A 24264-nucleotide genomic window follows, 5' to 3' on the forward strand; every position below is an offset into this window, starting at 1 on the left:
GGGAGTGAGTCTCCCCAGCTGAGGACCAGACAACATGGCGCAGAGCCAGCATACCTGCTGTGCCCTGTCTGAATTCCTGACCCACCAAATTCTGTGAGATAATAAAAGCTTGTTTCAGCTGCTAAATTTTAAGCAAATTTGATATGAAGCAATAGTAATTGGAACAGAGGAGGCTGCTTCCCTGTCTCCCCTATCTAGACTGTCCTTCCTCCTCTCACAATTGTACCCAGCACTTCTGGTCCTCCTAACAAAATCCGACTCATCTATCAAGACCCAGCACCCAAATTATCTCATCTGTGAAAGTTTTGCCATCATGCCCAGGCCAGACAGAGGTAGCTAGTTCCTATTCAGTGCCCCAATAGCATTGTTTTCATGCTTCAGTTCTAATATGTCTCATAAAGTGCTGTAATCATTTCTTGATATGCCTCTCAGAATTCTGAGCTCCTTCGGAGCAATACATCCATCCAGTGTGGTGTGGTGGTTGTTACAATACTAGTTATCAATGAATCATGCCTCTCCATCTCCATGATCATGGGCAGTTCTCCTGTAAGCTTGGCTATACGATTTGTTTGGGGTGATGGAACACTGGTAAATGTGATGCATGCAGAGGCTTTAAAAAGGCTTATGAAGTGGAGCTTGCCTTTCTTCTTGAAGAAGTCCAGGCTAGCATGCAGGAGACACGGGTCAGTGAGCCGTCAACACCAACTGTCAGACTTGTGAGAGAGGCCACCTGGTACTGGCCAGCTTCCACTGGACTTCCAGACTGACCCTGGAGACATGGATGAGCCTAGCCAGTGTCTCGAGGAGAAGAGAAGAGCCATCTTAGCTGAGCCCTGTCCAATGTGCCAACACCCAGAGTGGCCTTTGTCCTAAGACACTGACACAGCTGACTAATTGCTCCAACAAGCAGTTAATGCATCTTAGTGACCCAACACAGTGAAATTTACTTCTTGTTTAAGTCATAGTCCAATGTGGGCTGATGGTGATGGGAAGAATCTCCGTTCTACCCAGCCACTTGGGAACCCAGGCTCCCGTCTGCTTATGATTCCCCTCTCTCTGCTAGGTCCTTCGAGTCCCCTTCATTTATGTGGCAGATGGGAAAGAGAGAGATGTGGGAATCGTACAAGGGATATATTTATAGGGCAGGTCTGAAAGAGGCACATAACACTTACCCTTTCATTCTGTTGGCCAGGACGTGGTAACGGAGAGTGGAAAATGCAGTCTAGCTGTGTGCCCTGAACAAAGAGGAGAACACAAATATTGGTAAGGATTCATGGTCACTGACGCTGGCAGAAATGTTTTATTCCACTCTGTGTGTCCCTCAGTGCCTGGCACAATACCTGGCTTATAATAAATACTTCATAAACACCAACAGAATGAGTGGACAAATGAAATAGTCAGGGCTGCCGTAGTGCCTCACTTAGGACATGGACTGAGAATGATACGTGAAAGGAACGTCTGTCTCATTTGGGCCTACCTTCTCCTAAATCTTGGCATTCGTACCTGGTTTTATGCTAGAGCCTTCATCAACCTAAAAAGCACGGCAAGAAATGGATGTAGATGTGTTACTGTGGCTGGATTCCTAATACTGAGATGATGCCAGAATAGCCTTCTCTTATCCTGCAATTTGTAAGACTATCAAATTTAAAAGAACAAATGGAAAGTGTACTTCAAGTTAAGTCTCTGATTCCCCAAATCTCTATGTGTGTGTGCATCATTAGTATACTATTCAATCAAGCTACCAGTAACCTAAGCCCTTTTACGTGCAATAGGGTACAAATAATATAGTTTTTAAAATTTACACAATATAATTTTCGCTGTATTGTATGATACCATATAAACACACTGAACTGAAAAGCTAAAGAGAACTGCCTTCTAGTCTCTATTCTGTTATTAATCATTTAAATTTCTCTGGCTTAGTTCCTTGAGTCCCTACCAGCTATAAAATTCAAGAATTCTTTAAGTCTCTATCATAACACATATGTGAGAGGCACCCTTTATTTTTCTCTATACAGTGATCAAATCAAATAAATATAGATCAAGCTTCTTCAATCAAACTTCAAAGAAGAGTCCCTTTTTTGTTTTCTTTTACCTGAGAAATCAGAATGCAGGGAAATAGACTACAAGGTGTAATCTCTGAACACCAAGCATTCAGGTAGAGAAGATTAAATAGGCTCCAAGAAGCATTTAACAGATCATTAGGGCAGTTACTCAGTCACGGGGTGGGACATGAGAGGATAACTGGCCGTCTTCTTTTGCTCCTTAATATCATCTTCAATGGTTGCCAGTTACTACTCACTCAAGTGTTTTAAGGCATGGTCTTTTCAAGTGCTCTATTTTGAAATACACACCTTCAGAGGGCTTGACTTAATCATTACCACCTTGGCCTGAGCATCTTTAGATGATCAAGTCCACCAGCAGGGGCTTTAGAGAAAGTGACAGCAAGTGGGAAGGTTACTAACAGCGGTGGTTGTCTGCTTTGCAGCTAAGGGTCCTAAAGGGCCACCTGAGAGCTGGAGGCAGATCCTGGGTACCAAAACGATGGCACCAGGACCATGCTTCTGGCTGTGCTATCCTCCAGAGAAAATTAAAACAGCAAGGATCACTGAGGCAAGTAGGAAGACCACACAGGTCACAGGCGAGCTTACTGGGCAAGCGGAAGGCAGAATACGGAGGCTATGCTTTTGGTTGGAATAAGGTATCATGGAATAGAGAGCAGAAAAGAAACCAAGAGTGGTACAAAGTGTGAGTGAAGGTGGCTGGACTTATTCATTGATGCACTTGTCCTTCAGTGCATGTCCTAGATGTTTCCTCTTCAATGCTGCCCTTAAGCTATCTTAGAGCGCACTCTCTCAGCTTGCTTTTCAACACTATGACATTCACTTAGCAATTCAGTGGAAGGAGAGCGACCCAGTTAATTCAGGGAAAAGAATAATTTACAACATGGACGTGTGGTTTGTCTAAAGTTTTCACCTTTGGTGGGCTACTCTGATGTTGTTAGAGACAGGAGAATCCACCCCTGGGAATACGTGACGTTAGGGACTCTTTGGACCATGCTGGTATCACTCTGAAATGAGAGTTCTTCCCTCACTTCCTCACTACTCAATTGCTTTTCAAAAGAATGCTACAGAACAGATTAATGGTACATTGTTCTTCTGTAATTCTCTGGTTACTCTAACAGAGTCAGGGTAGATTTGAAGAGAAGAAATGCAAACCAGCTTGAGGCTGCACTGCCCAATTTGATCAAAACGAAATGCAACCATCGTGGGTTCGAGTTTGGTGGTCCAAAACACTGGAATGTTTCAAAGACATCTAAAATGCGATGCCAGTGTTGTTTTATTTGGTTTGGGGTTTGCTATCCCTTTATGTTAAACAGGAGTTTGGAAAAATTACACAAAAGACTCACTGTCTATTTTCATGCAGGCCTACATACTAAGTAGCCAGTGTAACTGATAAAGGAAAACATCAAATACGGTGAACAAAGTCTCCACTCACCTACCCCAGGAACTTAGAGGAAGCTGAAGATGAATCAGATCTGATCTTTATTTAGCAACCTACCTCACAGCAGCAACTCTCTCTGAGGCACTAGGTTCTGAGCCTTAGAACTGCACATAAAACAGATATTCGCCTGGACCTCCCTGCAGCGACCCAGGTAATACCTGTGTTGAGTCCTTTGTGCATCAAGGGAACTCTCTTTGAGACTGGACCAAGGGTTGAATAACACCGTCCCGATCTTCCTAAGGAAGATACAGGAACTAGACGCTGTCTTTGAACTCTGGAGAAATATTCCACTCTAATCCAGGTTTGGAGGAGGAGGAGAAGTTAAGTCCAGCATCTAGAGTGGCAAATTATACCTTTGTAATTCACCAAAACATATTCTTCTAAGAGACTATTTTAAAAAGTTTTGTTTTGTTTGTGTAGCCCAGAGAGCAAAATACAGCATTGTCAGTCAAGACAGACTTCAAACTGCCTGTGCCCGTTAGAAACGTTTCATTAATAACATGTGTTTACCATTGAGAGAAGTAGACTTTGTGTGCTAAGATTTTGTTTGTCAGTCATTCACTGGAACCCCACTGTTAATAGCATACAATGGTTTGTGGTTATGCCACAATTTAACCCAGGTTTAAAAATACAAACTAGAGCCCTGGTGGTCTAGAAGAAACAGGGAGTGAGTGAAGGTATTGGCTCAACCTGCTTTGTGGGCTGGTGGCTTGGAATGCTTTACAAACTAATCAAATTTATTGACTATGATCCTGAGTTAAAAAAAAAATCACATGCTGGGGTGTGCATCCTGGTTTGACTGCAGTTTGGTGAGGTTCTGAATGTCTGAAGGGGGAAACAAGGCAACTATTTGGCATTCCTTTCCCCAAAGACAAATTAGAAACAGATATCACAGAATATGAGAAGGTTTTTTTTTTTCCAGCAGTCTAATAAGAAAAAGAGATTTTGCTCTATAGTTTTAATTCTACTGTATGTTAAGGATAAGTAAACAGAATTAATATTGTACTAGGCTGAACAGGCAATGAAATTTCTATTAATTCAGTAGTTGGAGTGGCAAGTGATCTAAAGGCAGCCCAGGAAAAAAGAATGGACTTTACATGTGATTTCAGTTTACCTACCGAGGACTGGCTGCAGGTAAGCTGGGATTAAACACTGCTTGCTTCATATGCACTTACAGCAGATATATAACCCAAAGGGAGGAAATTTTACATTTTGCACAGATCTACGTGTAAAATGTCCATTTAAAATACAGCAAGACATAGCTATCTACAGTAATGGATAGAAAATGCCTTTGTGTTTAATGAGCCACCTCAGTTATGCAGAAGCACATGAACTATAAAGAGTTGTTACATGATGTGTTTATGAAATCTCATAGTCATGGAAATAGCACCATGATCCTAAACATTTGTGAAATCTTATATCACATGGGCTTAAAACCAATTTTCCAGTTGCTTACAATGTATCCTTTTAAAAATATTTGCATTTCAAAAATAAAACAAGATCACATTGAGAGAAAATTAAACCCATAAAAAAATTAGAGGAGGCCGTCCTTCAGTTATCTGTTTACACATTCTGAGAGGAGAGATTTGGTACTTTAAAACTTTTTAATGTCTTGAGTTTGTTTTCCTTTCTTTTATCACTTTTTTTTTAAAGAAAAAGAACATATCTAAAGGGAAGTTTTTACTACAAAAAGATTCATTTTCCAAGTTCCAAGTGCATAGAAAATGAAGAATAAGAGGCAACATCTATTAAACTCACACTTCACATTTTCAAAAACCGAAGTCCACAAGTACAGATAGCACATGTGCTACACGTGCAGCAATATTCTAGGAACAACGAAGGCCGGTCAAGATCAACACAACTGGATCTACGTTTAAGGAGCTGACGATTAGCCGAGGATACAAACACCTAATGGTTCATAAAACAAATCTTTCCCCGTCTGTCAGCGTAACACTGGGATCTCTTATTTTTACTCCTATAGGATTCTTGGAGGTATTTTCTTTGATAACGTGTTTGTTTATTTGTTTTTACAAACACTTTGTGTATAACAAAGTTTTTCTGTAATTAACTGTGACGGAAACACAAAAAGAGCACAAATAATGTTTAGGGTCATAAGCCCTTTCTCCAGGGACGCGAGGAGGCAGCAGGTACAGATGATGAAGCAGAGGTCTGCTCAGAGTGAAGCGCAATCTAGCTGCACGATCCCCAACATCAGACGGAAGGAACATCTTTTAGAAACCAAGTCCTCTGCCTAAACCCTGCCCAGACCACAATACAGTCAGCTTTCAGCCTAAAGCTGGTCTGCCAGGAAACAGCATTTTGAGGTTATAAAATGGTTAATAATATGAGAATAATCTATTCATACAACTCAATAGAAAAAACAAACAACCCAGTCAAAAAAAGGGCAGAAGACCTGAAAAGACATTTTTCCAAATAAGACATACAGATGGTTAATAGGCACATGAAAATATGCTCTACACTGGTAATTATTAGAGAAATGCTCCAAACAACAGTGAGATAATCACTTCACACTAGTCAGAATGGCCATCATCAAAAAGTCTACAAATAACAAATGTTGGTGAGGATGTGGAGAAAAAGGAACTCTTGTACATCATTGACAGGAATGTAAATTGGTGCAGCCATGGTGGAAAACAGTATAGAGGTTCCTCAAAAAACTAAAAACTACCACATAATCCAGCAATTCCACTCCTGGGCATATATCTAGAAAAATGAAAACACTCATTTGAAAAGATATATACACCCCCAATGTTCATAGCAGTGCTATTTATAATAGCCAAGATATGGAAGCAGCCTAAATGTCCAATGACAGATAACTGGATAAAGAAGATGTGGTGTATATACATATACAATGGGACATTACTCAGCCATAAAAAAGAATGAAATTCTGCCATTTGCAGCAACATGGATGGATCTACAAAAAATTATGCTTAGTGAATTAAGTCAGACAGAGAAAGACAAGTACTGTATGTTATCACTTAAATGTGGAACCTAAAAATTAAAACAAATAAATATATGTAGCAAAACAGAAACAGACTCACAGATATAGAAAACAAACTAGTGCCTACCAATGGGGAGAGAGAAGGGAAGAGGGGCAAGATAGGAGTGGGTGATTAAGAGTTACAAATTACTATGTATAAAATAGACAAGCCACAATGATCTACTGTACAACACAGGGAATTATAGCTATTTTTTGCAGAATGGAGAATAATCTATAAAATCTCTTTTAATGGAGAATAATCTATAAAAATATGGAATCACTCTGCTGTACACCTGAAATAAATATAATATTGCAAATCAACTATACTTCAATAAAAAATTTTAAAATCAAATTAAGAACTTCTGTTCCTCAGAAGACAACATTAAGATAGTGAAAGAGTGGGAGAAGATAATTATCTAGAGCATATAAAGAACTCCTAAAAATAAGTAAGAAAAATGCAGACAACTCAGTAGAGAAATGGCTTAAAAGACTTGAACAGGTACTTCATAAAGGGGGTATCAACATACTCAAACATGCTTTACTCATTAGTCACCAAGAAAATGAAAAGTAAACCACAACGTAATACCATTAAACACCCAACAGACTAAACTCTCTCTCTCTCTCTCTCAAAAACACATACTTGAATTTGCCGAAAGACTTAACTGGAATGTTCATAGCAGTGCTATTTGTAATAGCCCCAAACCAAACTGGATGTTATCCAGATGTCTATCAGCGGTAGAGTGTATACATAAATTGTGACATATTTACTCAATGGAATTTTATACAGCATTGAGAATGAACGGTCTACAGGTGTATGCAACAATAGGGTAAATCTTGCAAAAAAAAAACTCAGGAAAAATGCTGGATACAAAAAGTACCTACTGTACAATTCCATTTGTATAAATTACAAGAAGAGGGAAAAGTAAGCTATGCTGTTAGAATTCAGGATAGTGGTTAATCTCATGACTAGAAAGGAAGATGGGAGGGTTTCTAGGGTGGTGGCTAGGTTTGTTTTTGATCTGGGTGCTAGTTTAACAAGTCTGTTCAGTTTGTGAAAAATTCATCAAGGGATATGCATTAAGATAAACACACATTTCCCTATACGTATTTTATATCCATAAGAAGTTTTAGAAATAGCTCTGTCTTTTCAGTTCATGTTGCTTAGGAAAACGGTTTTGATACAGCTTCTATATTATCAAAGTAATAATCATGAAAGATAAGCCTGATGTTTGACAGAGTCAGACATACGGACTTCCGGTTCATTTCTTCCCTAACCAGCATCCTTCCTTCCTTCCTTCCTTCCTTCCTTCCTTCCTTTCTTCCCTCCTTCCTCCCTCCTTGTCTCCCTCCTTCCCTTCTTTCTTTCATTTATTTACTCAATGAGAGAGCAACAGTAAACAAATTTTGTCTAATTCTGGGAAACAACATTGCACCAGCTTCCTATGTAGCTCAGTGTAACTCATTAGTCTTTCATTTACTAGCTGCTGTTTTAAGCCATGAAGAAGCGAAGGTTAAGCCCTATGGTGAGCCATAGGACAGAGAAGCAGGGCTGGAGTATAAACATTTTCTGCCTGTCTCTACAACTCAGTGAGGAGACCAGGAGAATACCGTTGTCCCATAAGGAGCCCTCGACACATTAACGCAGGGAATCTACCAAGTTCATGCTTTCTTTCTCAACAGACCTACTTAATCTGCACAAAGATGAGTCATAATTCCTTTCAATGAAAGGCATGGCCTGAGTATCAGAAAATGAATACACTTCTTTTCAAGGTTTGTAACAAGTAGCCATGAAACAAACTGGACAGAGTGTCTACTACACTATCATTACTTAACCTGACAGCCTGGCTCTAGGGGGCACCCCGAATAGCTAAGCCCAGTGAGCTCAACCACATTTCAAGGAAAGGCGTTCCTATGTCCTTAATCCCTGAAAGCACAAGACATAATAGCAAGGGGGCAGAGTCAGTTTGGCCTGATTGGGGATTTCCTACTACCTGTAAAAGTTTTTACTCACAAATTCTTCCCACTTGGCTTTTTTGAGTGAGTAAGTAGGGACCAGTTTACACATACAAAAGGCAAAAGAGTTCTATTGATTTCTTTTGGGAGATTACTCTTTAAAGAGTTCTATAAAACTAGACATTGGAAATTTGAAAAATTAGAAATATCTTTGACATTTCCTCTAGTCCAAAATGACTGCAAAACTGTTTCAAGATTTCCATCAAATCCTTATTACCTAAAGTTTCACTCAGCTATTTACAAATACAGGTAATACAGATATGAAAGCAAACCCTAAATTCACAGTGATTTAATCTAACAGAAGTTTATTTTCACTCATTTGAAATGCTGGTGTTCCACCTTGGTGTAGTGGTGTCTTTCCTCCACACTGTGATTCAGAGACTCCAACTCCTTCCACCTTTTAGACCCACCACGCCCAGGACCTTATCACCATTACCCACACTGAGCTGAAGGAAAGGGGAGAAGTGTAGAAGGCATACCTGCTATTTAAAAAGCCAACTCTGTTTTGTTCCATTGTATATATATTACCACATCTTCTTTATCCAACCTGTCGACGGACGTTTAGATTGTTTCCATGTTTTCGCTGTTGTAAATAGTGCTTCTATGAACACTGGGGTGCATGTATCTTTTCCAATTAGAGTTTTCTCCAGATATATGCAGAACTACATTCAATATCTTGTAATAACCTATAATGGAAAAAAACTAAAAAGTATACACACACACACACACACACACACACAACTGAATCACTATGCTGTACACCAAAAACTAACACAAATTATAAATCAACTAAACTTTAACAACAACAAAAAAAGCCAACTCTGAAATAACTTCTGTTCATATTCCATCATTGGAAACAAATTGCATGGCTGCCCCAAGACGCAAGGAGAAAGTTTCAGGAACTAAAGTTCCTGACAGTTACCTCTGAGTGATCACGCCTCACTGTGGAAGAGGAAATGTGGGTTTTGGTGGCCACATGGCCACCTTCACCTCCATTGGTAGTGAACTGTACCATCAGACAGATGAAGAGTAAACTGAGGCTTGATTTTTCAGTTAAACTTGGAAGAGCAAGTAGAGTAGGGAAGGGTAGAGGTTAGAATAAGAGATTTGAGGCTGATCATGATTTTTCTTCTCTGCTTAAGAAATATTCATAACAATACACTTATTTATTCATTGACCAAACAAGTATGTATAGAACATCTCATAAGTTACAGATCTAGGTTCTATGGATCCAGCAGTAAACAAAACAAAGTTTCTGCCTCCCTGAAGCATACCTTCTAATGTAAGAGTCAAAAAAACAAGCAAATACTCAAATAGATACAGAATGTCTTGTTGGAATGAGTGCTGTGAAGGGAAGTTGGGGAGGTAAGGGGATTGAGGATGACAAAAGGGAAGATGTCTCTACGGAGGTGACAGCTGAGCAGAGGACAGAATGATGGGAGGAGGTGGCTGTTTAGGACACCTGAGCATAAAAAGCAAGCTTGACCTTTCCAAGGAACAGCAGAATAGCCACCTCCATTTCAGTGGTGCTGCATGGGTTTAATTTATGCCATTCATGATGGGCTGCTTAGGAAAGAAGTACTGAGGACTGGAAAGAAGATCAACCTTGGAGCAAAACAGCATGGTTCAGAAACGGAGTCTGCCACCTAGAGCTGGTATTATTTTTTTGCAAATCATTAATGTATTTGCTCCTCTGATTTTTTTTCACTAGCAAAACAATGAGACCTATCTCACTGAATTATGACAAGATATATGTACAAAATAATGCACATAAATTATTCCTGCTACACAGCACACTGCAAACATGCAGTAAATATTCATTACTCCTCCTTTCACATTGGACCTAGGGGTGGTGAGTGGGAGATGATCTCTTTCCCTTCTTTCCATTCTTCCTCAAGCTGGACAACTTTCACGCCTTGTCCGTTTCCTAAGTCCTGACATTCTTTTCTCGTCTCAGACAGCTGGCCTTGCTTTGCAAAGATGAGGATGAGGAGAAGGACAGAATGGCAGTCATTCTACAAGGAGACGGACATTGGCATAGTCATCCCTCCATCTGTGAACCCCTCCTCTATAATTCACATCATGTTTCTAGAGTTAAGGACTTGGTTGGGAGAAGCCAGACGTTCATGGCTCTGCACCACAGTGTGAAAGTAGAACTTCTAAGCAGGCCTCCTCCCCATTTTCACTCTGTGTTCATTATTCATTCATTTCATTTAAGCTCTGGGACAGGCTCTTGTCCTTTGGAAAAGTGTTGGGGAAAGATGAGACCAGTGTGGGTTTTTTTCCTCAGACTCATCTTTGTGGATTCTCCATCAGCCTTGTGAATTGATCATGGCCAAGAAGCATTCATTGTCACACTGATTTGGTTTGGTTTGACACAGATATGTATCTAGAAGTCCTACTGTGCTTCCACTGGAACAGGTGTGTATTAGACCACAAGCTACAGTCTGAATTACTCTGTAACGCATTGCTTTACATGCCATTTTGAGAGTACAGTCCCCCTCTTCTTTCCGAATGTGTTTATCATCACAGTGTATACTTGTACCTCTAAATTTGTCTCTTTGACTTAGTCGTTTGACAGCAATATCCTCCAGGCATTTCTCCCCCTCCCTTCCCACCAAACCAGTAAGTCTGCAGCTCCCTGGGGCAGATCTCAGGGCTCTCCATCTCCTAGGAAGCACCTCGTACGAGAGTACAATACACCACAGGTCGTTAAACATTTAACTATTTATTTGCAGTTGTGGCTACCGACACCCGAGAGTCCTGGTTGTGAAGCCCTTTTTCTCAGTTTTAGCTCAGTTCTCAAGCTTTACCACATGACTAGCACTTAAAGATATGTTTACAGAGCCCTTTTGACTAGATTTTGTAACCATTCTTTTCACTTGCTTGGAGTCAAATCAAGTCTTCCTTTTTCCTTGGACTGGCCTATCCTATCTCCAAGACTCCTCTATCTCAGATACTGGGAAATACTTCAGTCATTTCATTTTTTAGAACACTCACCAATTGAAACACACTGAATTGCAATCTCAGGACCTCAATGAGACCAACAGAACATCCAAAAGCATCATCATAATGGGGCTATGTGAACTCTGAAAATGTGAAAGAGTACTAGAACATCTCTGGCCTCTGTAACAGCAAGAGCCCATTCTCATGAAACAAGAAGGGCAGTCATTTCCTAGAGAACAGCTTACGTTACCGTAGCCGGGAAAGCCCGGCCCAGTGCCGTCCTCTCTGGCCCCTCCACCTCCCTCAGAGCTTCACCTCTTCTCTCAACATCTTGCTTCAAGTAAACCCACGCAAAGATGCTTTCAGAAACATCTGTACTCTCTCATGCGGGAAGACAAGCAGAGGGGATATCCTGCAGGAGGAAATACCAGTAAACAGTAACACACCAGGAAGGACGTTCGTGGGGGGTATCTGCAGACACTCCTCAGGACTAAACAAGTCCACAGATACGCCCCACTCCATGCAGCAAGCCATTGAAGCTTTGTAAATGCTGCAGAAAACATCTGTATTCCTTTACATCTCCAAATGCCAGCCTCTGGTGTGTCGGGGTAAGGATGCGATTTCATGGTGCAAGTGAAAAATACACATTTGCCTCAACTTTTCTTTCCAAAAAACACCTTCAAATCCTTCATGAATCTTGGACTGTGGTACAGTTGACTAGGAAAGCTCTGTGCCTTGTACTCATTAAGTTTTTTTAAATAAATAACTGCTAAAAATCAATGAATTGGAGGATGGGAAGTTCCCTTAGCGATTGTCTAGCCTAGGCACATGGTACCTTTGATAAAGTGGGAAAACTGAAAAGCAAAAACATCTTCATGGTCGTCAACATAGGAGCCACTTATTACATTTGAATTTCTACAGAATAGTCTAGGAAATACAGAGAGCTGTTCAATAAGAAATCAAAGTATAATCTCTTGATCCTAAGCTTAACTAATTGTACTAAATTAGAGGAATGAGTCAGTATTTTTTTCCTTTTAGTAAATAAATTGAGTTTTATTGGGACAACTTTGAGTCAATGTAAAAACATTAAAAGTTCAATATATTTTCTGAGGTTCTTTGGCATTTATGAAGAATCTAATGAATAAAATACATGCTAACTATAAACATTTTGTGTGATAACAAAGATGATAAGGAAGACAATAAAACTGTTGTAGTCTTGCAACAGAGATAGGCAGTTAATATTCTGATATCTCCATATTGTTGACTATCATTATTTGAATAATTAAGTCTCTTTAATAGTCTTTATTTCACTCAGTTATTTTACCATCAGCATTGTCCTACTGTGGTAGCCAGTGTCCAAGCCATCCTTCATTGATCCTTACCTCCTGCTATGCACACCTGGTGCAGTCCCTGCTCACTGCACCAAGACTGGACTGTGCCATCAACCTAAACAAGCAATTCTCCAGGGAATACATACAAATGATCAATAGGCACATGAAAAAATGCTCAATCACCAATTATCAGAGAAATGCAAATCAAAACTACAATGAGGTATCACCTCACACCAGTCAGAATGGTCATCATTCAAAAATCCACAAATGACAAATGCTGGAGAGGCTGTGGAGAAAAGGGAACACTCCTACACTGCTGGTGGGAATGCAGTTTGGTGCAGCCACTGTGGAAAACAGTGTGGAGATTCCTCAAAAGACTAGGAATAGACTTACCGTATGACCCAGGAATCCCACTCCTGGGCTTGTATCCAGAAGGAACCCTACTTCAGGATGACACCTGCACCCCAATGTTCATAGCAGCACTATTTACAATAGCCAAGACACAGAAACAGCCTAAATGTCCATCAACAGATGACTGGATAAAGAAGAGGTGGTATATTTATACAATGGAATACTACTCAGCCATAAAAACCGACAACATAATGCCATTTGCAGCAACATGGATGCTCCTGGAGAATGTCATTCTAAGTGAAGTAAGCCAGAAAGAGAAAGAAAAATACCATATGAGATCACTTGTATGTGGAATCTAAAAAAAAAAAAAAAAAAGCATAAATACAAAACAGAAATAGACTCATAGACATAGAATAAAACTTGTGGTTGCCAAGGGGGCAGAGGGTGGGAAGGGATAGATGGGATTTCAAAATTGTAGAATAGATAAACAAGATTATACTGTATAGCACAGGGACATATATACAAGATCTTGTGGTAGCTCACAGAGGAAAAAAATGTGACAATGAATATATGTATGTTCACGTATAACTGAAAAATTGTGCTCTACACTGGAATTTGACACAACATTGTAAAATGATTATAAATCAATAAAAAATGTGAAAAAAAGAAAGAAAACTATTTTTAAGGGCTACCTAATATTCTGTCCTATAAAATGTACCATGATTTAATTGACTACATTATTCTTGGATTTTCAGGTTGGTCTTAATTTTCTGCTCCTTTATTTATTGCAGTATCCATCTTTTTGCAATTGTCTGTATCTGTGATTAGTTTCTTAGCACAGACTCAGAAATAAAATAAATAAAACTATTAACATTTTCAACACTTTTGACATTTATATATTATTTTCCAAATTTATGGTACTGAGTAGTCTCATCAATTTAAATTTTTGACTCACAAAAGGCAGATCTGTGATGTGACTGAATTGTATCTGTTTCTAGCACCAAATATTTCTGATGTATATTTAGCTGTTTGCCGTTTATTTTAAATGCTAGTCTAGAAAAATTAAATCTTAATATCCATTTGCATTTTGATTATATCTGATGCTGCAACTATCCAATGCAAATACATCATCTTTCCCACCATACTTGTTCTCTTTCTGTTTTTTTTTTTCATCTCAAGGAATAGCTCCACCATCCTCATAGTCTACCAATCAGAAACCAGAGAGTCAGCTTAGTCTATTACCTGTATCTCATCCCTTCCATACACTCTGTCCCTTATTTTTATACCTCCCTCTCCTTCCAGCCCCACTGCTGCTGCCTCAGTGCAAACCTTATTCAGCTCTCTTCCAGACTGATCCTCCCCTTCGATTTTCAGTCTTCTCTTACCCATGGCTCTACTTTGTGATAATGAATTTGTTACTCTTGGAAGCACTAATGATAACTTGATGTTATTCAGCTATAATCTCCTACAATTATCTTCTATTTTTAGGACTGTATTCCAGCACACCAGGATGCTAGTATTTCATGTATAAAAGACTGTACCTGCTTTCATGAAAAGACACCTGAACAAATTATACCTGCTGACCGTAGCAAGGCATGGCTTTCAATGACCATGTCAGTGAATCGTCCCTGAGGATTTAAGGATTGCAGATGCAAGTCTCAGCAGCATCAAGGCAAAATCTACCCTGAGTGAGCATCATTCCTTTTTCCACCTCTCTCAGAACTTTCACTCTAGTTGGGGTTTTGTTGCACAACTGATTTGGCACAGACTGCAGGCAGCACCAGACAAAGTGTAGACAATGAGGAAACGTCACATGTTAAAGATGATGCATCATTTTCCCTGTGTCTTTCAACAGTTACCTACATTGGAGAATTTTCATGTTCAGAGGAAGAAAGATTGTAGTTCTTCCAAGTAATAAAGTTAATTTTTGTTAATTATCATAAAACTTTTCTCACAGAAAAAAAAAATGAATGCGGTATTAAATTTGGCTTTGGATTATCTGGTAATATTCTCATGTCAATTCTGGGCCATCTATTTTGTTGGCTGTAGTGACCAAAGAGATGGAGTAAACACAGATGGAGTACAAGTTTGGATGTACCTTACAGCTATTGACCAGAATGTGGGATTTTTCATGTAGTCCCTCTAGCTGACTAGTATATAATAGAGCATATTTTAAAATGACGCCTTAACCAGAGCTAAAAACAAGTGTGTGCTTTAATTTCTATGGGCACAGAGATAATTTCCATGGTTCAAGAGATGCATCTTCTAAGTTGAGGCGGTTTCTACTGAGACTAATGTAACTACAATTTGAAGAGACGTTCAAAGAATATATTTGAACGAGTCCCATTTTGTTTGGTTCCTGTTATCTAAGCAGTCATTTTTCACTTTCAGTTAAAATTAGCCCAGAACATTCTTCAGGACAGCCCCCTGCATTCCTGACATATTTCCGCAAAGGGCCCTTGGTTGGAGGCCCCTATCCCCACAATAGATTATTTTTGGTCAGTTTTTTATTAATAATATTATTCATAGTTGTAGCTACTTTTTATTTGACGAACCCAGTGCCAAAACCCATATGCACATTTCCTCATTTAATCCTCACACCAACACTGCAATGTATTTATTATTAATTTTTCCATCTTCTAAATGGAGAACCTGAAGCTCGGAGCTGAGCGCGTTGACCACAGTCACAGAGTTAGAGGCAGTCACAAGCCGGCCTGGTGCCAAAGCAAGTTGTCTCAGTCCTGACGCTGGTTCTCCTGGTGTGACTCGCTGCACGGTAACTTCATATCAGACTGACTTAGGACCTTGATTCTTCTAAGGTAACTCCTAAGACTTTGAACAAGTCACTGTACATTAGGGCCCTGATTTATGAAGAAACATCCCTGCAGGGTATTAACGTGGATTTAACAAATTCCAATTCCTTCCTGCTCACAGGAGAGGCCTGTATATATTCTGTGCTCTGCTGACTTACACACTTGAGTCCTATTTTTAGTGCCTCCTCGGGGGTACACAATAATATTTCTCCCAGGGCACTGCTTTCTCAGGGTCTAACTCTCAAGTGAGGTCAGCTTTTGCCGGGATGGACTTGTGACTCGGTCTGCACAATTTAAGCTTTTCCTACACACACAGGAACTTCCGGAAGGGTCCCCTGCTCCTAGAAAGTCTATCATGAGCCTAAAACAACTAGCCTTTCCCAGACCAGTTTAGTGATATCTAATTGTCAAATAAATGTGTCTTTAAAAATAAAATGACATTTTAAAATGGTTTTCCATTCTTTAGAGTAATTAGGATCACAGGCCGTATTCAATCAGCCCCATGGTAGAATGTCCCATGGCCCCTGTTTTCCATCTTGTCTTTCTCTTGTCCTTTTCCCTCCCACCCTATGTATTCTCTTACCGACCTTTGGAGTATTTTGGTGTTCAGAAGACGAGAGATGGTAGTTATTCCAAAAAAAATTAAGTTAGCTCTTTGTTAAATCATTATATGATTTTTCTTGGGAGGAAATGAATATTCTCTTCAATTTGGCTTTGGATTCTCTGGTAGAATTCCTGTATCAGTTCTGGGCCATTTATTTGTTGCCTCAAGTTCCCCAAAAGAACTAAGTGCACACTAAACACAGGTTAAAGGTAACATTAATAATGACTGATGTGTGATCAGCACTTTGTAGCTTACAAAGTACTTTTACAAATATTAAGTCATTTAACCCTACAACAACTTTCAATGAAAGGAAACAAAACTTTCCTTAAATGTTTATTACAAGCTAGGCATGTTAGTGTTTTATATTTAGATGCTCCTTTAATCTTCACAAAAGTCCTTCAAGGCATGTATTATCTCTGTTTTACTGACAATGAAACTGAGGTTCAGAGAGGTTAACTAACTTACCTAGCGTCAGACAGCTCTAGGATTCAAGCCAGGGTGTTGAGATGCAAAATCTGGTGCCTGCCCCTGTGCTGTTTCTGACATCCCAGCCTACTAAGGTGGTCCGCAGATTCATCCCAAAGGACACAATCAAAGCCATGGGAGCCACAGCGTCTACCATATGCCTCATTCCATAGTAACAATTTTTACTATGTTAAGTAGAGAGGCTTACATGTCTATCCACATCCCCATTAGAGCTCTAAATTCTCTTCTCTGATGTTTCTTCCGTAAACTTCTTAATTTCAGATAAGTAAATTAATTCCTTCCTGGCTTTCCTTCCTATGCCACGGGAAGGTAAAAGACTGGTACAGGACGAAGATATATGAGTTTTCATTCCACTTCTAAATGTTTCTCAAGTTCATGGGTAACTCAATTGTACCAAGTTCTCATGTGCATCACTGCCCAGATTATGTATGTCCACTAACCACCTCAGATGTGTACTCTGACTGGATCTGACTTACCCAAAAGAGGACTGAGCACTTCTGGATGACCAAACTCATACTTTTTGCTACTTGCCGGAAGAGTACTGAAATAGTAACCTGAAATGGCCTCAGAACACACTCTGCTAATGAGCTGGTATAACATCAATTTTCTGTTTTCTTTAATAGACAGAAGTCCTACTTTGTGATTTAGACAAAGGAGGGTGACTAGGTGAGTGAGGCACTTGGGTGGGATGAACTTTAAAATTGCTTGAATCCAGAAATCCCTGGAATAAATCCCACCTGATAGTGGTGTATGATCCTTTTTTTAAATAATAATAATAATAATAGTAAAATATATCACTCGAAAAGAAATTTTCTCTCTTAATACCTTCTAAGACAAATTTTAGAAACAATACATAACTGATTTTGTCCCAAATGATAAGTTTATACACACAAATGCATGTATATGTGTGTGATTGTGTATATATACTTCATTATCAAGTAAAATCGCCTTTATGATAATGAGGAAAATAGTCCCATAAGTCTGAAGTGTAATAAGAGTGAAATAAACTTAATGAGTGTTTTGAAGTATCTGAATCACTATAAATACAAATGCAAACCCAAGTTTCCAGTAGACTTTAGAATACATGGCCTATGAAATTCCATAAAAGACCAGCTTTCAGATATGAGATCTTCAATATGAGACTTTCTATATAAATATTTCCTTTAAGTTAACAGCTATTGCATGGTAATAGTTTCTAGGACAGCATGACCTGCAGTCGGTAGTTTTGCATTTAACTAAACTTTTCACACGAATCATACAGCAGGTTCCCGACAACATGTTTCCAAATGTGTCTCCTAAGATACAGTGGAAAATGTGACTTTTATTTACAACTTAATAAATAACTCAATGATGTGAAGTGTTTTAAGTACAGCAATGTGCTACTTTAAACAAAGTACTGAAAATATATAACTGACTGTGTCTCGTTGTTTTCACTTCTTTTAAGGTTTAGATTTCCTTTGCCCGCCTGTCTGATTTAACTTGAAAAAAAAAAAAAACTTATGGAAAGTGGGAACCTTGGATACTTCAAAGTTAACCAAGATCAAAGTCCAATGAGGTCCCCTGAAGAAGGAACAAACCAGCCTGAAAAATGTGTCGCGTTGATACTGGCTTGAAGTCTCTTAGTTTACAGTTTTGTACCAGAGCCTCGACCTTGGATTTATCAGTTATCTAAGCGCTGGGCTTTCTTATGGAAAAGAACGGTTGGCACAGTTTTCCCGGGAATTCAAGCACAGACTCATCCACATGAGCAGGTAACTAATTTCTCACTTGGTAAGTGAAACACTGACAAGGTGAGAGGCTTCTTACCTACTGCATCTTTGTCCACCATGGATAACTCCTGACAAATGGACACCTTCCACACACTGCACCTTGTTTAACCATGGAAACCTCGTCTTTTACTATGAATTCTGCCTTCCTGAAATGGGCCCACATAAGAACACTGAAATCAGTTACTCTACCTTACTCTCTCTGCTTGATGACCCTTAGGAGTGAGACAGTTTCCTTAAGGTTTTGCAGGATTCCAAAGTAGTTTCTCAATCTTCCCCGTCTCTCCATCATTTTAGGGTCTGGGGATTTGGGCTTTTGCTGAATTCAAAAAATGCAGAATCATTAACATGCGAAAAGGTAGTGTGGTCTGTTATTCAGAAGATGCCATGGGTGTTCTTGAATGTTCTGCTTCATTGAAGCCCTCCTACACCACACATGTTACCAGTAAAGGCACAACGTTTTTTCCTTGAAATGGTCCATGCTGTTTCATTTGAAACGGTGTGTGCTGCTGCTGGGTGTTCTGTGGTTCTGTCTCAACAGCAGCGCTCAGAACTCACATTCAGCAGGTATCAGCCAATAGGCCCTTTGGTATCAGAGGAGGAAATAAATCACATTCTCCAGAAACACCCATCTGTTTTGAATAGTCCCATAGATAGATGGCTGTCTGTTTCAAGGAATATTTAATGTTAAAAAAAAAAAAAAACTAGTCCAAACAGTTTACTCTCCTTAACTCTACGCAGCAAGAGGTCTTCCAGTAAATGCTTCAAAACTGCCTAACAGGAGAGGCCAGAAACATCCCTCTGTGATTCAAAATGAAAACGGAAAGCGAAACAAGTTACCAATAATCTTTATGACTTTGGTGACCTCTAGTGATCAAAACAGAGAACAAACGTACCAGCTTTGTTTTCCTTGTGGAGAAGAGGGGTCTTCCAAAGTCAGGAAGTGTAGATTCGTTTTCATTTTTCGACTCAGTCTTTAAATAATGGGTTTTTTATTAGTAAACAGAAATGTATTCTCATGGTAGAACATTTAATAAGCAAAAGGAGAAAAAAAATCTCAATATTTGAGAGTATTTTTTTCGGTCTTTTTTCTATATATTTACATACAGGTTCCCACCAACTCACAAAAATAGGTAATTCTCTACAAAAGGATCATACAGGACAATTATTTTGCAATGTATATTTTTTTACAGTATATGGAAATGTTAATATACTCTTTCAAATTGTAGTTTTAATAGTATGTTGTGACTGTCTTCCCATGTCATTAACTATCCTTCTACACATTATTTGTATTGATTATAGTATTTCATGATAATTTGTGTAAGCATTTCTCTATTACTGGCTATTTAAACTGGTTTTTTTTTTCTATTATCCCTGGAGCTAATTCTTTGCACTCTGCCAGCATTAGAGCATAAAGCCTTTTTTTCTTTCTTTTTTTTTATTTTTTAAAAACATTTTGTTATTGAAGTATAGTTGATATACAATGTTGTGTTAGTTTCTAGTGTACAGCAAAGTGATTCGGTTATACATGTATATATCCTTTTTCATACTCTCATTCATTATAGATTAGTACAAGATACTGAATGTAGTTCCTGGTGCTATACAGTAAGATCTTGTTTATTCATTTTATATAAGATAAAGTCTTAGAAATGAAGTCTCTGATTTTAAAAATGTGCAAACAGGTTTTTGACACATAATATCTAATTGCCAGATAATTCTAAGAAAGAAATGGTCACCTAGACACAATAATAGTGCCCTCCAATGGGAGCATGTGGTGAGCTGGGAACTCCTTGGCAGCCAGTCTGCATGCAGAGCTGCCACCCAAGCATGAAGGGCCTGTGGCTGAAGAAGAAACCAAGAATAAGCAAGATGCTGCGTGTGAGCTGTGGAACAGCACTTGCCCATCAATGCAAGGTTATGCCACTTGGAAAAAAAGGAATAAATAGAGACTTATCAGATTCCGAGGAACTCTGTTTTGTAAACACCTTTAAACATAGGGTTCCCACATCAGCAAAAATCCTCTAATTTGACACAAGGTATCCATTCACCAGCTATCAGCTGAAGGTTATATGTAGAAAGTGTTTGCTAAAGGCTTAATTTGTTTTCATGGTTTTTGCATTCACGGGGTAAATACAAAGTTCTCTTTTTCATCTCTATGGAGATGCATAGGTTAGGGAAATTTTGCCATATAGGGGTAAGTAGGGAGAACAGAGTATCTGAACAACTTTTTTGGCAATTATCAGAGTAAGGGTAGCACCCTGTGAAATATTTTCTAAATGTGTAAATTAAACTTGCTGACCATACTACTCTGAGTTTACAATGTCAAAGACACGTACTGTATTCAGCAACCACACTACATGTCATCTCCCTCCCAGGAGGACGTACTAGAATATCACAGCGCTGTGTCATTTTTAAAAACCATAGTCATGTCCCCTTACTATCAAAGACAGAGAGTAAGAAGCAGGCAAGTCTTCTGGGTTGGTTAGCACTGAGGGAAGATGGAAGGCATGGCCAGCATGAGCTGTAAAGTTCGAGAGGCCCTGCCTCAGAGCAAACGACGTGTACCAGGTCCCTGCGGTAGAAGCCTCATTTGGTGAAACTGAAGGATGTGTTACAAGATCCAGCCAACTTGCCCTTGCTCTCAAGCCACACCCTCGGGCCATGGCTGGTCTCCCACTTTGGCTTCTCCCTGAGATTAAATAACCGTAGCAGAAGCACAACCTCCACAAGAGAGGGGCTTCTCACGCTGGGCCCTTGACCTTCTCCCAGCATGAAGATACAGGTGCCACGAAGATGTCGATGCTTTTTGATTCCAGGCTAAATCTGTGCATCATGGGTCCCAGGCGTGGCATCGTCTCAGATTCTGAATTTCAGGCTACTTCTCTCTGATAATATATGCCTTCCTCTATTAGTTAGAGCTATATGAGTCCACGCAAAATAAATCAATGCTGGCTAATGGAGACCAGAATAAATGAAAAAAAACAAACAAAAAAAACCAAAGTGTAGCTCAGGGGATCCAGAAGAAAGGTACTAAAGGTAGTTTCTTCTGAGCCTGGTTAAGAAGAACCAGCGCAAACAACCCAAATGCCCATCAACAGATGCCTTGATAAAGAAGCTGTGGTATATTTATACTATGGAATACTATTCAGCCACAAAAAAAGAATAAAATAATGCCATTTGCAGCAACATGGATGGACCTGGAGATCAACATTCTAAGTGAAGTAAGCCAGAAATTGAAAGAAAAATACTATAAATCACTCATATGTGGAATCAAAAAAAGAAAAAAGAAGACACTAATAAACTTATGTACAAAACAGAAATAGACTCACCGATATAGAAAACAAACTTATGGTTACTGTGGGGGAAAGGAGGTGGGAAGGGATAAATTGGGACTTGTAGATTTACAAATATTAACTATTATTTATAAAATAAACAAGTTTCTTCTGTATAGCACAGGGAACTATATTCTATATCTTGTAGTAACCCATAATGAAAAAGAATATGGAAATGAATATATGTTTGTATATGAATGATTGAAACATTATGCTGTGTACCAGAAATTGACACACTGTAAACTGACTATACTTCAATAAAAAAAAAAAAAAAAAGAAGAAGAAGAACCAGCTCAAAGTATGTTCTGTATTTGAGTCCTTCTACTCAAAACACCCTAGGTATCTCCTCAACCGTGCTCACCCAAGGCAAAGACTCTACAAAGAGCCCAAGTCATCTTTCTTTACTGAATGATACATACTACCTGAGTGAGACATTTACTTTGTACTGTAAACAGTCTCCTCAGATAAGTAATGATGTCAAATGGGTGTCTCACTGACAGTCTTGCACCTTTTTAAGGAATTCCTCTTCGGTTATTTCTGGGTTCTAATTTTTATCTAGCTATGGCATTTTGCAGAATCATTATAATCTATAAAATTTAAACATAAATCTCTAAAATCACTACCAAAGCTATTGAGCTATTGCATTATTGAAACCTTTTTTCTTTCTTGAGACATGGCATTTTCTTGAATATTCTTTTAAACTCTAACCCCAGTCAAAAATTTCCTATTGAAGGCAGTGCATTAGAACCATCACGACCTGACTCCTTTGTTAAATCATACCAGCTGAGAGTACGTAAGTCTAGTCACAGACATTAGCAGAGTTTTTGAAAATACCTTCTTTCCTCATCTCTTCTTCTGAGACCATTTTTTGTCCTGTAAAGATACACATCCCAATTTTCCAGCAATTTCTTCTTCTTCCCCACTGTGTCCAGGATCTGAGTAGAACACCCAAATAAAAAAGATGCTGGCCTTCTGTCCGGCCACATTCTATGAGGTGGGAAATAAAAAACCAACCCTGGCGATTCGGCTGAACCACATAAATGAGAAACAGATTTATGCAATGTGTGTTTGCTCCAAGCCACAGAAGGCCAATACCATCCTCTGGCATATTTTGAAGGCTAAAGGGTAATTGGATCCTTTCTACACTAGACAGATAGTAAAAAAACCCAGCAGGGTTTGTCTGGGAGAGACAGTGCAGGCTCACATCTCACTCATGGGAGTGCCGTGACAGGACGAAGGGGCATGTTTAGATGGTGCTGCACAGCCCCACAGGATTAGCCAGCACACAAGGCCCCTCAGTCATCTGAAGCCCAGTGATCTGCAGTGACTTTCAGGAGTGCCGTCACCGCTGTCTTCCCTCCTGTCCTGGAGATTTATAAAGCCTCCTGTCTTGGTCCCTGGCCAGTCCAGCTGAGCCTCGGCCTTGGCTTCCTTCTGTTCATGATTCCCTAATTAGACACTTGAAGGCCTGTCCTAATTAAGAATCTTTTGGTTACAAGTGTCCCATACCCACTTCAAAATAGCTTCTCCTAAGACAAGAGAATTTATTGGAAGGATGCTGTGCTACCTCACAGACTCCAGGCGTCAGAAAGGGTGGGAACCCGGGCAGTTCAGTGGAGCTCAGGAAATTCTGGTTGGTATTCACCTGAGAAATCCATCATCAATGGAGCTTCGCTTCTAACTCCCAGTCCTCTGTGTTGTTCTATAAAATATTCTCCAGCGGGGGAATCAGAAGGGCTCAAGTTCTCATCAGCCATTGTCAAGATTAATGGTCCCGTAAGAAACTATTGTCTACTATGAGCTCACCTCTGAAGGGGAAGGAGGCACTCCAAGAAAATGGTGAATTCTGGACAGAGAGTATTTTTATAAGACTCCAGCTGGATGCTGGAACTGAGTTGAGATGATATGGCCTATGTCTCGTTCATGTCCCCAGGTCCCCAGGCTAGGCTTAGAGGCATTCTGGGAACTGTCCATCCAGCCTGAAGACATTACAAACTTTTACTTGTCTTCTGTCCATCAGTACCTCCATCCTCTCCATGGACAGGCTGATGACGGCCACGCCTCTATCTCCAGTCCAGATTCCTCTTCCGAATGCCAAATTCAATCATCCATCTTCCTACCTG

The 24264-nt window shown here is 39.4% G+C and overlaps 1 long non-coding RNA gene across 1 annotated transcript in view; it reads right to left on the bottom strand.

Moving 5' to 3' along the window:
- Positions 1–1186: 1186 nt before the first annotated feature.
- Positions 1187–24264, bottom strand: part of LOC123616712 (uncharacterized) — a 67276-nt gene continuing 44198 nt past the window's right edge. Inside the window, exon 3 of the long non-coding RNA XR_006724717.2 lies at positions 1187–1235. This is a non-coding gene — a long non-coding RNA (uncharacterized LOC123616712). The remainder of the gene's footprint in view (positions 1236–24264) is intronic.

The sequence above is a fragment of the Camelus bactrianus genome, chromosome 2 (genome assembly GCF_048773025.1).
Source record: "Camelus bactrianus isolate YW-2024 breed Bactrian camel chromosome 2, ASM4877302v1, whole genome shotgun sequence".
Taxonomy (NCBI): Eukaryota; Metazoa; Chordata; class Mammalia; order Artiodactyla; family Camelidae; genus Camelus; species Camelus bactrianus.